Genomic DNA, 14292 nt, shown 5'->3' with positions numbered 1-14292 from the left:
TAACCTTTAAGAAATCAGGATTAGACCCCACTCCATATTAGGCACTGTACTTGGCACTGGGCACACAATGATGAACAGGCACCGTCACTTCCATTTCACTCCAATGCTCACTACCTCCAAAATATTCAACGTAACTCAACCAGAGTCAACATGGCGCGTCTCAGAATGATACATCACAGCTGTGGCCACTTCAGGAAACTGAAAACTTCCTCAGTAATTCATTCTCTAGGTTTCTATGGGAATCGGATAGTTTAATACAGCGTTATAGACATTTATGAGCAGGAGCTCAGGAACCAAACCTAGGCCTGAATCCAGGTCACATCACTTGCCATCTATGTGATCCCAAAGAAACGGCAGGATAATAGGAAATTCTTGGAATACTGGTGTGATGCTCAAAGTTAAATGAGATCTTATTTGTAAAAGGCTAATCTTTATCCATAATAAACACTCAGTAAACGTTAAACCATTGTTACTACTACTATTGCTGACAAAAGCAGAAAACTCTAAACACAGAAACCGTTCCCAAATTGCCATTTAAAATGTGTATCTATATCCCTTCTCCAGAAATGAGTACTGCATATATGCATACTTGTATATTATCACATAAAAATATTTTTCAACACAAAAGCCCCTCACTGGGAGTGGGAGTTTAGCACTCACCTCCTACATCCGAGTACCTAAGTCCAGGTTACTGCCAATGCAGACCCTGGGACTCAGCAGTGATGGCTTAAGCAAGTGGGTTCCTGCCAAACCCTGGCCCAACCCTGGCTGTTAGGGGATGGGGGGGAGGGGGGCTTTGGGGGCATGAACTAGCAGATGGGAGCTCTTTCTCTCTCTCTCTCTCAATCTCTATGCTTCTCAAGTAAACAACTTTTTAAAAGCTTATAATCAAAAGTTCTCATTCCCGTAAAAACACACTAGAATGTTTATGATATCTATAATATACACACAAATGCATCACTATATATTGTCAAGAACTACACTATAAACACACATCAAGAAACAATCTGTTGGGGCAGGATGGATCACTAATTTTTTGGTTCATTTTGATTCTAACTCATAGTCAAACTTTTAGAATATTAACATGACATAAATACATTACAATTGAGCCATTTGTTACTGATTAAAGAGTCAATACATACATACAAGTTTAATCTATCCACTACATTCATGAGTATCATCTCATCTAATCTTTTTAATAGCATAGTAAAGCAGACTCTCATTATTCCCATCTCACCACTGGAAAAACTAAACCCAGCAAGGCTGAATTTCCCAAGAGCATGCAGCTAAGTGACAAGACCAGACTTAAAGCGTGGTCTGTGATGCCGTCACAACTGTTTGATTTACATGGGCCTGGGATATTTCATAGAAAAGAGAAAATTGTGCTCAACAATTTAAGTGTGTAGTAAACATACACAGCTGTCCAGTTCCACTCTCCTTACTTCCTCCCCTTTTTTCCAACTCCAGTATTTCAGGAATTAGTAAGTATGGCTAACGGTAAAACATACAGAAGAAGTCAATTCATCTAAACCTGCTATTTTCTGTACTGGCCAATTAATAACGTAAACCACTTTCCCCTTTACTTAGCTCTTTATATTTAATGTCTTTGTTAACTATTGAAATTTATTTCATTTTAATATAAGGTCTTAAAATACAAATGGATATAAAATAAGTAAGAGTATACAGTGTAGAAGCATAACAGGCCAGATTCCATAAATTTTTGACACCTCTAGAAAGTCTAGTTGATGTCTAAAACACACACTAGCAAATCTGAAATCACAATTATGTGGGGTGAAAAGGTTAGTATTATTACAGTGGATTGGTTTGTTATGTAAACAAGTACTTAAATAAATACTACTAAAGGCAGAGTTTTCTTAAATAAACATGGCAGCCCTCAGTAGTAATATTCCAACAACTCCACACTAGGAAAAAAGCTGGAACAGATTACTGGTCAAGCAGGTAAGAAAGACACTTCCCTGATTCTGTGCACCAACGAAAGCACAGGGACACACATTATGCTTACATTTTTCAATATTCCTAGTCATCCCCTTCTCACCTCAAATAACTAAAAGAGGCCAGCCATGCAAATAAAAATATCCTACAAGTTCAAGAGCCTCAAAGAAATCAGTGTCCTACAAGAGAAAAATAAATTCCAACACTTAAGGTTTTCTTGACCCCAACATTTTAAGTACAACCCAGACCTGAAAGACATTTTCTTGCTGCGGCTGCTCACTGGCCTCCACGACATCCATCCTGTAACACTGTGAAGGCGGGGAGACTAGTGCACGCTTCTAAACACCAGAGTTCTTCCAAGGCTACGAACTCTGTGACACAGGATCATTTCTGCAGGATTTTATTTAACTAATCAACTAGTTTGGATACTCTCTGAGTATAAACATTATGAACAAAGAAATTTTCATTATCTCGTGAACTTTCTCCAGTCAATCAAAGGCTTGTGGGGGCAATGAGTACTGGACAGGCAGAGCTGAGTCCTGGTTCTGCTCTGGCTGGTTGTGTGACTGTGAGCATTTATCACTCAGGGAGGAACAAGGGTATTCTATGTGCAGCAAAACGTTCTAAGGAACTGCTACATCGCTACCATAAGCCAAAAACCTCAAGGTCTCATTAGAACAAATTAGAATGTAAAACAGAGAGGGAAAAATGTGAAGCAAGCTACTTTTTAATGTAACAATAACTACTACTGCTGCTACAACTTACTAAGCCTCTATTATGTGCCAAGCACTATACTAAGCGCTGTCACAGATTTTAACAATCCCTGCAACAATCCTTTGTTGATAAAGCAAAAGTAATAGTAAAATTTAAATTTATCTAATGAAAAATACAATTAACAAAAGCTCACCTTTTTATCTACCCTTCAGATTACAGAATATTATCAGTATTAAATTTATACTGAAAGAATATTTTCAGTGATATGTCTTCCAGTTGAGAGATACTGATATTCAAGATGTTAAGAAGTATTATGGAAGAATCACAAAACCATGAACTGGCACAAAAAGCCTCCCATCCAACTTTAACTAATGAATGAGTGGCCCCATTTAAAAAAGGAGGGGACAGTGCACTAAGAAACTTCTGACACTCACTGGAAACCAATGATGCTATATTTATAAAGAGACCCACTACACCATGCACAACACATGTGTTATTTTACATGTAAGTCTTACAGTAACTGATTAAAAAAAAAAAAAACACACAAGAAACTAAGGTAGCCTAAAAACACAAAATCGTTTCTGAAGACTGACTTTAGCATTTCAGCAGCTTCATAATCATGATGTAATTAACCAAACTTTACTTAACAGAAAGTTGGGAGAGGCTTGGGAGGCTGTGTATAAAATGGAGTAGACAAGAGGGAAGGGTTCCCCGTGCTGTTTAAATCAACTACAGGTCCCAGCATGCAATGCTCTAATCTGAAGTTGAGCAAAAATCCCGCGATGCATCCTGGGACTTGTAGTAAGTAAACCACTTCACTCTGGAACAGCAAGTTTCAAGAAAGTCTGACTAGAGAGCACAGTTTGACTAGCTCTTATCAGCGTCTCCTCAAATTCAGATCTGCTTGTTCTGAGCTCTCACATACAGTTTCTCTAGCACAGATTAGAAAAATGCTATCAGTTAGTATTTACAGCAACATTTTCACATCAGGAAAAAGCTATCCAGGATGAACTACATTGAATAACGTTTTCAAAGCAAAAAGATCTGATTGGATGAAGAAACACAGTTTTTGAAACTTTTTTTCCAGTTTGGCTGGATTGGTTTCAACCTCTCTATCCTTTCCTCACAAAACGTTTTGTTTCACCAGGTTTCCTTGTAACAGTTATTCAAGATGTATTTTTTCTTGAAGCAAATTCTCACAAGCAAATATTTCCCATACTCTAGTACTGTCTCCTAGGAAATATATTCTTATAGTAACACATACACACACCATCACAAGAAACAAAAGCCAAAAATACTCAAGTTCCTCTCTGTCAAGCCCTTACTCCATATTTATGCTCTCCACTCCCTACTCCTAATTCCCTCCTTACACACCCACAACCACACACACTCACAAATTTCAGGGGAAAAAAAAGACACTCGGAAAAAAAATTTCAGTTGCAGGCCCATTTTTCTCATCCACTGGCCTCTCCCAAAGATACAAAAGATTTTTTAAGCTATCAGTACCATGTCCAAACCCAAGCTGGTAAGTCTGAACCGTAATTCCCATACATGCAGTTCCTTCACACACACACACACACACACACACACCCCTACTTTCTGCAAGACTCTGGGAGGAGGCTGGGAAAGAACGGAGAGCAATCTGCATCAGGCCTCACGCAGGTGGTGGGTTATTTTCAGGCAACTGCACCTTCACAAACATGCTGTGGAATACAGGCCAAGAAATTCCTAACAAGGAAAGATAAGCTGGCACACAAATTTAACAGAATCCAGCTCAAAATCACCTGCAACACATGCTACTACATTTCACCATAAAAGTGACAGGCTACTAGAGGTCCTGAAGCTCCATCAATACAACACACTGTCCATAAGGCCTGAGATAGCAGTTGCCATGGTTACTATCACCCACTTTTATCAGGAAATTATTGTCATTACCCCCAAAGTTTTGGGTACTTCTTTAACATTAAAACAAAAAAAGAAACAAAAAGCAGTTTAGGGTGCTTACTTGTTAATTGAATGAAAGCACCAACTACTGCTTGATTTGAAAGTATGCCGCTTTAGAGATGCACATGGTTAACAATACTTGGATCTGCAGCAGAAAAAAAAATCAATTCCTTTCTGCTGCTCCTTCTCCTCAAGTACTGACAGTTTGTATTCTCAATGCAGCCAAAACAATAAAACAAAACCCATCTTTTTGGCTTCTGTGTTTAAGTTATGTTTTTCCCCTAGGCCCAAAAACCCAGTCAAAATAAAGCCTAGATCATCAACCCATTAGGTCCCATCCCCTTTCTGTCTTCATATCACTGGTTCACTTTCTTGTCTACTTTAAAAAAGCAGAAAACATTTCTGTAGCTGATTCCAAAATACAGCAAAGAATAGTTTCCTTCAACAGAGACCTGTTCACTAATTCTTCCTTTATTTCAAAAAACACTAATTAAATTATGGGGCTGGAAGGACCTGCAGAGTATTGGAAGGAGGGGTATTCAAACCATCACACAAGAATCTGGTATAAGAAAGTTGTTCTAGAAAAACTCATAGGATAACTAAGTTCACAAACAGTGTCTACATGGGAAAAGTTCACCAACCATCAGTTGAAGATTGAAGTGACAGACAAGTCACAGAAAAGTTCATTCTCAAAGGTCTACTTCAACATTCTCACAAAAGGTAAGTACTCAAATATTTAATACACAAAGAAGAACTACATGCCAGCCCACGAGAGTATACGGACACACATACACATAATCATATAAACAAGAAAATGTATGCTACGAAATAATTATCTACAATAAATTCAATACAATGCTAACAGATTACCTCTTCAAAAAAAAATCTCAAGGCAGCAAAAAATATGCAGCTGATAAAGTTAATGTGATCAAAACGCACTGCTATGCTCCCAAAGAATACTCGGGCCTACAAAATGCCCACGTACAAAAGTTCTTGAGGGTTCAACATAAATCATGAATACTTCCCAGCACAAAATCATAAGAAAATCCAAACATGTTTCAAGAAATCAGTTCTGAATTTGGATATAAAGGAATTCTGTCAAAGGTTGGAGACCAGAAACTTTAATCCGGTCCATTCTCCTTTTGAATAGCAATTAAATACAAAAGCCTTCAAGAATAAAACAGTAAGGATGCAAAACTCAGAAGCACATTAATATAATCTTAACTTCAGGATTTCTTCACAAAAAGCTTTAATGTTCACTGACTGTGGGATAAAAAGTTAGCATCACTCGGAGAGGTTTCATTTTTCTCTAAATAGTTAAAATGTTTTCCTCACCCTACGCAGAAGTCAACTTTCTATACTTACTGTCTACTTAGGGCTATTTCATAAAAAAAAAAAAAAAAAAATCGCACCCACAATTTAAAATACACCTTCTGAGATGCTCATAGACACAAGGATTCCCAATTATCTGGTTTTTTTTTTAATATTCTACTCCAAATTTGTAAGTAGAGCCTATCCAGAAAGCCACAACTCAAGGCTTTAAACTTTTGAGTTATTTTTACATAAAAAGATTTACACAAAAACACTCCTCTAGATTTGAGTAGTCATTTCCTTGTGAACCTTTCTAAAATAGAAAAAAAAAAAAAACAATATGCATATGCACCTAATGCTAACGCATACAGATATAGTCTTTTTCATCAGGAAACAAGTTTGACAGAAGCTTTAGTCAGTAAGAATATCTCAGAAAGTTAGCAGAGTCAACCAAAACTTTAACCGTGACATCTGGTACTCTGTGTGTTAATAAGAGTCTATAAAGAGTACCGGAACTGAAATATTCACTAAAGTCAACCACTATCACATCTATGGAGAAAGAGAGAAAAACTTTAACAGGGCACAAGACATGAATTTCACAGGATCTTCAAATGAGAAATGAACTTTGGCTTTTTTTTTTTAATTATGGGAAACTGCCTAGGCAGCATTTTTTAAACAAAGCTTCAAACTGTAACAAAGAGATTTTTAGTAACCACAGCAGCATTTAAAAAACAAAAACTGATAAAGTGGCCAGGGTGCACCTTTAAGGCATTAATTTCCCAACTGATAAGGAGAAAGTTAACATTTTAAGACAAAAGCTTCTGTCCATGTATTAATTAGTTATCTATCTCAACAACTTCTTATCTGCATGGCTCCTGACAGTTTACGGAGTCCTTTCACTAGTACTATCCCCTTTGATCCTCCTGGGAGAAAAGTACAGTAGCATGACTACAAAACAGGCCTCAAAGCAAGTTCATCACATTTCCTACCTGTTTCAAAGTTTTTAAAACTTTGACATCAAACTTTACAAGCAACTGCAATAGCATATTCCTTCCAGTGATAATCAATTTACCCAACACCAGCAGTTTCAAAAGACTGTATGTTGTAAAGGCTTTGTAACTGTTCAAGTACTGCGTGCAGTTACTGTCCAATGCTATGTTAATAATGGGCATATCAGCAGTGATCTATACTCACGCATACAACTCTACTTACAGTACAAGAATCTCTTAGAAGGCCAACTTAAGCTCATCAACCATCCGTAGAACTTATCTATGTTAGAATTATGCTCATGGATTCAAAAGGGGGAAAAAAAAAACACAAAAAGTCTTAACAATATTCCCCTTTCCAAATCCTCAACTACTCTATATCCTATCTGCAGTAAAATTACAGAGAACATCACACAGCTTAAAACTCAAATCATACCAGGACAGCAAGCACACATAAAACATGCTTTAAAAATATGTTCAACAACCCCCTCATCAATGCAAGATTAACTCTTCTTTAAAACAGAATAAGTCTAACAGAGATCTGACAGCGCTCAGAATAATTCTAACAGAGGCCCTCAGCCTTAAGCTATCCACAGTAACAAATCTACTTTGTATAATATTGTAAACAGGTAAAAAATTAGCCAAAAGATTTCCATTTCAAATAGCAAATTGATTTAATAATAGAATTTTTAAATGGACTTACTCAAAATCTTTCTGGAACTTTAAGGTGTTAATCCTGTTGCTTAGATGAAGCTAAGGAGAGCTGCAATAAGTGGCAAGACCCTCAAAATTTGAAAATTTTCCTTTCTCTTGCTGTAGCACCTCCTGCTGGATGGCATTTAGAGATCTTCATGTAAGCAGAAGAAGAGTATTTCTGAGGTAGGTCCTTCCAGATGACTGAATAGGAAAAAAGATGGACCCTTCAAAGCCAAAAGAAACAGGGCCCCGTCCATCATTTATACCTCTTAAAAATAAAACTGGGCAAAAGTAGGTGTCTTTTTAATCTAATACTATTTCAGTTCCACAAAGACTTGCCTGAATCCAAAGCACAACATGCTTAAATTATGCTTGCAAAAATTACCTAAAAACTAACTTTCAAAGCCTTCAAAAGCACTCAAGCAAAAGCCTTTATTATGAGCAGCCAAGCAATGCCAGTCGAAACGCAAACAGGACTATGCACCAAAATCAAAAGTCTCATGTGAAGAAGAGCACCTGGCCTATCCGTACCACGTTAGCCAGATGTTTATATTTTGAGTATTTCCTGCACTACCGTGCCCCATATTGAAGGCTAATTGTACACCTACAGAAGTCTTTAAGTACAGGATTTTTTTCAACAAACATGAGGATAACTTCAAGCAAAAAAAAAAAATTTTTGTCCTCTTTTGCCATCAAAAGATATGTCCTGAGATTTTAAAATGCATCCTAAAGACATTTTAAATGACCCCTACCAAGCCCACAACAGAGATCCCACATACCAGTGAAGACAGAAGAGAAGAAACTTACCCCAATTAAAATAATAGTATTTCCAATAAAAATGTGTTAAGTTTCCTACAATGCTGCAAACCATGTAAATGGTGAAACTTTAAAAGGGGCGGGGAGAGGGCCAGTCTTTAAAAACCAAAAGCTGAACTGACCTATTTACTTCCACTGCCCAAAACGTGAGTGAAGGCCACATGTAAACAAATGACATAAACACTGAAAAGTGTGCTCACATGTCTCAGCCCGGACTGCAGTCCCCTCACCAGGCCCCCAGCGACACTGCGGGTGCCGCCGAGTACCCCCTTGAAGGAGACACGCCAGCTCCCCACCCCAAAGAAAACCTGTAAGGTGCGCCTAGGAGAAGGCTTTCTTCCTAGAGTGCACAAGTGCTTTAAACAAAACAAAACAAAAAACCAGAACCAAAAAAAAAAAAAAAAAAAAAACTTTCATCAGCCCAAATTAATCTGATTCTAATATCCAGCCATCAATTATTAATCCACAAATGTTCTTCCCTCTCTAACTTCCCCAACTCCAGCACCGATATTCCCGACAAGGACTGTTCAGGAAAATGCACGCCTCGCCCCCCAGCTCTGGGGCCAACCTCCGAATCCCGCAGCAGCACAGCCACAAAGTTCACTGTCAAGGCCAGCGCCGAGGCCCACACACACCCGGACCTGCACTGCACATCCCAAATCCTGGAGACCCGCGCCTCGCCCCCACCCCCACCCCACCCCAGAGCCGTCATCTTCACCACAGCACAGGGTGGACGTGCAGAGAGAGCCTCCACTTCAAGACCCAAACAAAGAATATTTCAACACAGGACCGGAATATGATGACACCGGCTCCGCCAAGGAAAACAAAACCTGCCCACCATCAGCAGCCGTGCCCTCGTCTCCACAACTCAACTACTTGGGAGCCGCTCTCGGCACATCTGCACCCCACAACCGGCGTGCGGCCTCCTCCGGGGGTGCCAGCCGCAGACAAAGTTGAAAGCGAGCAGAGCTGCTCCCTCTCCCCCGCTGCCCAGTCTCGGTCCCGACCCCTCCCCTGCCAGGGCCACCTTGCTGCTACCCACCATCGCGAGCGTGGTCAAGGGGGAGGAAAAAAAAAAAAAAAAAGAAATCCTAACAGCGCCGCTCGGCAGAATAAAGAGACCAAAGAGAGAGGATGACGAGAAGTGTTGGGACCTGCGTGCACGCCGGGGCTGGACCAAACGGAAAGAGTCCCACTCCGCGCGCCCCTCCCCCCGGCGGGGGCGCGGGCGGGGGAGGGGCGGCCGCGGCCCCTCTCGGAGCGGCCTGGGCGCCCCCCGGCCCGCGCGGGGTCCCGGGGGCGCCCCGCGGCCGCCGGCGGCGGGGGCGACGCGGGAGGGCCGGCCGCGGGGTGAGGGGTGCAGACACACTCTCCGGAATAACAAGTTGCAGAAGAAGAAGAATAAGCAGAATTTCCCCAACGCGGCTCGGGCCACCAAGACAAATGCACCAACACACACTCACTCTCACACACACACACACACACACACACTCACACTCGGCCCGGCAGCGTCAGCAGCCGCAGCTTTTTTTTTTTTTTAAACCAGATCCCTCAGTCACCAAACAAGATGGTTTTCCCCCCCTCAGAAAAAAAAATTTTTTTTTTAATTAAATAAATGACCATAATAAAAACTTCCCCCCGACAGCATCCCGGGGTGGGGGGGGTGGGGGGGGAGGAGCCCCGGCGCCCATCCCCGGGCCCGGGGAGAGCCGGAGGGGGCGGCCGAGGCGCCGAGCCCCCCGCCCCCGCCCGCGGCCCCCCGGCCCGGCCCCCCGCCGGGACAATGTGCCGCCCCCTCCCCTCCACCCGCGGCGCGCCGCCTCTGTCACCCGCTCCGGCCCTGCACTCAGCGCCCAGGCTCGCAAGGCTGCTCATAAACTTACTTCCAATTTATCCTGGGGAGGGGTGGAGGGCAGGGGAGAGGAAGGAGGGGGGGGAGACACGGTTTTCCCATTGTCTTTTTTTCAGGGGGGGAGGCATCGGAAGGGCACGCAGGGGGGCGCCCCGAAGGGGAAGTTACGGCTCAAATCTCAAGTTGACTGAGGGGTCCTGACGAGAACGCCCCCCCTTCCCTCCTCCCTCCCACACACCCCTCCCCTCCCCCTACCTCCCCCCACAACAAACTCCGAGCAGGCAGCCCCTGTTCCTCCCAGAGACAAACACCAGAGACAAGACAGAGGGAGAGAGGCGAGGGGGAAGGGGGAGGGGAGACAGAGCTACTCCAGAAAAAAAGAGAGAGGAGAGTGAGGCGAAGAGAATGGAAAAGCTGGGATACTGCACCCTCCTGCTGCTGGCTGGCTGTCCCCCCTGGCAGCTGGAGGCAGGAACTCTGAGCAGGAGAAGCAGGAGGAGGAGGAGGAGGGAACTCTTCTTCATGGGGAGGGAGGGAAGAAGCTGGAGCTGCTGCTGCTGCTTCTGCTGCTGCTCTGGGCCTCTAGCACTTTTTAGATATTAGTGTGTTAAGATGGTAGGTTGTTCCCTCTCCCTCCTCCTCCTCCTCTCCTCTCTCTCTCTCCTCTCTCTCTCACTCTCTCTCTCTCTCTCTGGGCTGTTTCTTTCCTCCTCTTCCCCAGGCAAGGGGGGGTGGGGAGGAGGGGGGTGGGGGGAGGAACTGGATCCTCCTCCTCCTCCAGGAGAGACACACACAGGGCCCAGGCCGGAATAGGAGGGGGGGGATCAGAGCAGCAGGCGAGAAACTGTGGGAGACAAACAAGCCCAACTCTTCATCCTCCTCCTCCTCCTCTCAGCAGCAGCAGCGAGCACCACCAGCCCATTCACCACCCGGCCCCGGGCCGCAGCACCTCCGCCGCCTCAGCCCGGGGATCCCTCCGCCCAGGCCCAGACACACTCGCCCGCGCGGGAGCCCGCCGCGCGGCCCCGCCGGCCCGCCGCCGCCGCCGCCGTGCGCGCCCCCGCCGCTCCCGAGAGCCGGGCGAGAGGGACTGGGGCTGGGGAAGCGGGGACGCGGGGCGGGCGGGCGGGGGTGGGGGGGGAGAGGGGCTCGGCGGGGAGGGAGGGGGCCGCCGGGCGGAGTTGTACGGCGGCCGGCCCGGGCCCCCCGCGCCGCCGCCCGCGGCTCGCGGGACGCGCGGGCCCCCCCCCCGGGGTGGGGGGCGGCGGGGCGGCGGCGGCGGGGGCCCGCGGCGGCGCTCGGGCGGGCGGACTACTTGACGTGTCGGTGCGGCGAATTTATTTCACTTTGCCTAAGGAACGGGGTGTGCTGCGGCCCCCATTGCCTAGGGAAAAAACCCGGATGTAAAGTGAGTGAAACTAAACTAGAGTGAAGTAGGGCAGCGGCAGCCAAACTCCAGTGCAGCGGCGGCGGCCGTGATGGGGCCGAGCTCGGAGCGGCGGCGGCGGCGGCCGCCAAACTCCGGGGCCGCCGCCGCCACCCTGGGCCCGCGCCGCGCTGCAGCTCGGCTCCCGGGCCGCCGAGGCGAGGCCGGAGCCCGCTGCGGACCCCCGCCCCCCAACTCCGCGGCCCGGGCCCAACTCCCCCTCCCGCCGGCGGGCGCCGCAGAGGGGGCTCCGGAGCGGCCCCAACTCCCTCCGGTGCCACCGCACTTGCAGGGGCCGCGGGGGACGCGCCGCAATGGGGGCGCGAGGTCCAGGCAACAGGAGGAAGATGCGCCCGCGAGGCGAAGGCGCCGCGCCGCCCCGGCCGCCGCTCGCCGCTGCCTGCCCTCGCCACCCCGCCCCCTGCCCAAATAACTCCCCCTGCGCCGCGCTCGCGGCCGGGGAGGGCCGGGGCCGGGGGCCCGCTCACCTTTATTTATTGCCGCCTGCTCCCCCCTCTCCATGTTGTTTTATTCCTAAGTTCTTTTGTTCTGAGGGGGATGATGGCATTTACTTTTCTGCTTTGTGTAGCAGGGCAGTCGCTGCGAATCGGCCACGTATAATCCGGCGGGTTGTCATATTTTATTAGTGAAAGTATTTTATGCCTATTCTACCTCCAAGGACTGTAACATGGAGAACTGCAGGAAGGGAAAACACACACACACACACACACACACACACACACACCAGAAGAATTCTTGTTTTGAGAGGCTTCTTGGCGGGCGGGGGGCGAGGGCCTGGGGGGGGGTGTTTATTTAGATTTTCAAATCGATAGTTTTCAACTTAAAGCTTGACGTTTTTGTAGGAGGACATCACTGGGTTCTAACATAACCCCCGATCACGGTAAGGGGGAAAGAAAAGTCAAAATTCTAGATTTAAAAAAAAAAAAATCCCTACTGGACAGTGATATTATCTGTTCTGTGCAGCACGCCGGACTTAACAGTGTTGGCCTTCGAATGTTAAATAACAATAAACCCCGACCCCGGCTGAATACAAATGGGGGGTGGGGGTGGTTTTGTTTTTAAGGCTCAGCACTTTTGTAGCCTCTGCCACTACGCATTTTCCAGGCATTGATTAGCCATGCAACTCCCATAGGCATGAAGTCCAGTTTTCGCAGATAAAGAGCAACAGTGGGGAGATGATTTGCCCAAAGTCAAAGTGAGTCATTGGCAGAACCAGAAATAGCTGCGGACTTTTTTATTTTCTTCTAGTCACAGCTTTTCCATTAAATAGTATCTCCCCCAAGAAATAGCGTTTTTAAAAATCAAGAGCCACCCTTTAGCATGTTGTTTTCAGCAGAGGTGCTTTGAGATCATCGGATATGAAGGTATTTTCTTACTTACGTGACCTGCAAAATTAAGTTCAGCTTCCCAAGAAAAAGCCATTAAAAAAAAAAATCCCAATTTCTTCAAAAATGAAGTAGGGACTTTATTTTACATGTGTAGGCCAGTTAGTCCTCTGAGCTTTATGTTTAAAAAAAAAAATCACAACAGAGAAAGTGTGTTAAGAGTTTGAGAGTGAAAATGAAAATCCCTATAAAAGACCCAAGAAGCCTGGGTGAACTCATGATGGCGTGGAACTACACCCCTCAGACAGGCTGGGTGAAGAAGGGAGTGTGGTTTGGGTCCGGGAGCCCCAGCTGCACCACCTGGAGAGGACTGAGGTCGGCCAGAGAGGGGAGCCCGTCAGGGTGGGCGGCTCCTCTCGGGCCCCGGGACCCACTGGTGTCATTTCGCATCATCCCAGGCTGATGAAAATTTTCTTCCTCTGAAAAATGTCAACATTGACTCCAGGGAAGATGGCTTCAGAGTTCCTTCTGGAGAGAGGAGTCCATTTGTTTTGTTTTGTTTTCAGAATTTCATCGGGAAAAACAACTCCAGCAGTTCAGACTGTGCCTGAACCTGCGAATGGTAGCGATCAGGTCGGCACACTTTCTGAGGGAGCCGAGCGCGAATGGAGAACGTTGCTTAGACTCAGCCTCCGTCACCACTTCTCCGTTCTCTGCTGTTTGGAAGGAAGCCTCCATATCACAACGCGGAGACAGATGAGCCTGGCCGTGTTCTAATAAAAATCTGTATTTGTGGGCCTTCACACAGGGATTTCATGTACTTTTCATGTGTCATTAAATACTCTTCTTTTGATTATTTTTTAACCATTAAAAAATGTTGAAAACATTTTTTGCTGTGGGCCTCAAAAAAAAAAAAAAAAAAAGGCCATGGGCAGGAATGGGCCCAGCGGCTGTCATTTACCAGTCCACGCCCGAAAGGAGCCACTGAACTTGTACCAGAGGTTGTGTGGTTATTAAGATGTTTGTAGAACAATTAAAAATCAATATGAGGCAAAGGCAGAGTCCAGATATTTACACTTCAATGAAATGTTTTAACCGACTAATTGTCTAACACTCCTGTAACTACCAAGCCTTATGAGAAAGAATCCTCTAAATAGTGACCCCTGGGTAGGCCAGCTTTCTATTTACATATTCCTCCTCACTCTGGATTCTGATCCCCAGAAGTGTTGCTCCTTTTCAGCTAGGGCA

General features: G+C 45.4%; 1 protein-coding gene and 1 long non-coding RNA gene across 27 annotated transcripts in view; one reads left to right on the top strand and one right to left on the bottom strand.

Moving 5' to 3' along the window:
* The window catches only part of PHF21A (PHD finger protein 21A), a 221043-nt gene extending 209812 nt beyond the window's left edge, over positions 1-11231 (bottom strand). For 4 of the 26 annotated variants that reach the window (XM_070071174.2, XM_070071251.2, XM_070071243.2 and 1 more), the window contains exon 1: positions 10701-11231. The gene's annotated coding sequence lies outside the window, so the exon portion shown is untranslated. Of the gene's footprint in view, positions 1-7611; positions 7829-8411; positions 8836-9462; positions 9610-10303; positions 10481-10700 lie in introns of those variants that run through there. The other 22 variants (XM_070071202.2, XM_089327361.1, XM_070071250.2 and 19 more) reach the window with 13 other exon arrangements.
* Positions 11232-11527: 296 nt separating this feature from the next.
* LOC138849032 (uncharacterized) lies at positions 11528-13930 on the top strand. Its single transcript, XR_011387364.2, has 2 exons — positions 11528-11680; positions 13611-13930. It is a non-coding gene; the product is annotated as an uncharacterized LOC138849032 (long non-coding RNA).
* Positions 13931-14292: the final 362 nt, after the last annotated feature.

The sequence above is a fragment of the Oryctolagus cuniculus genome, chromosome 1 (genome assembly GCF_051225735.1).
Source record: "Oryctolagus cuniculus isolate XC-2025 breed Fujian yellow rabbit chromosome 1, ASM5122573v1, whole genome shotgun sequence".
Taxonomy (NCBI): Eukaryota; Metazoa; Chordata; class Mammalia; order Lagomorpha; family Leporidae; genus Oryctolagus; species Oryctolagus cuniculus.
Note: the sequence above shows the minus strand (reverse complement) of the source record. Positions and strands in the feature narration are given on the sequence as shown.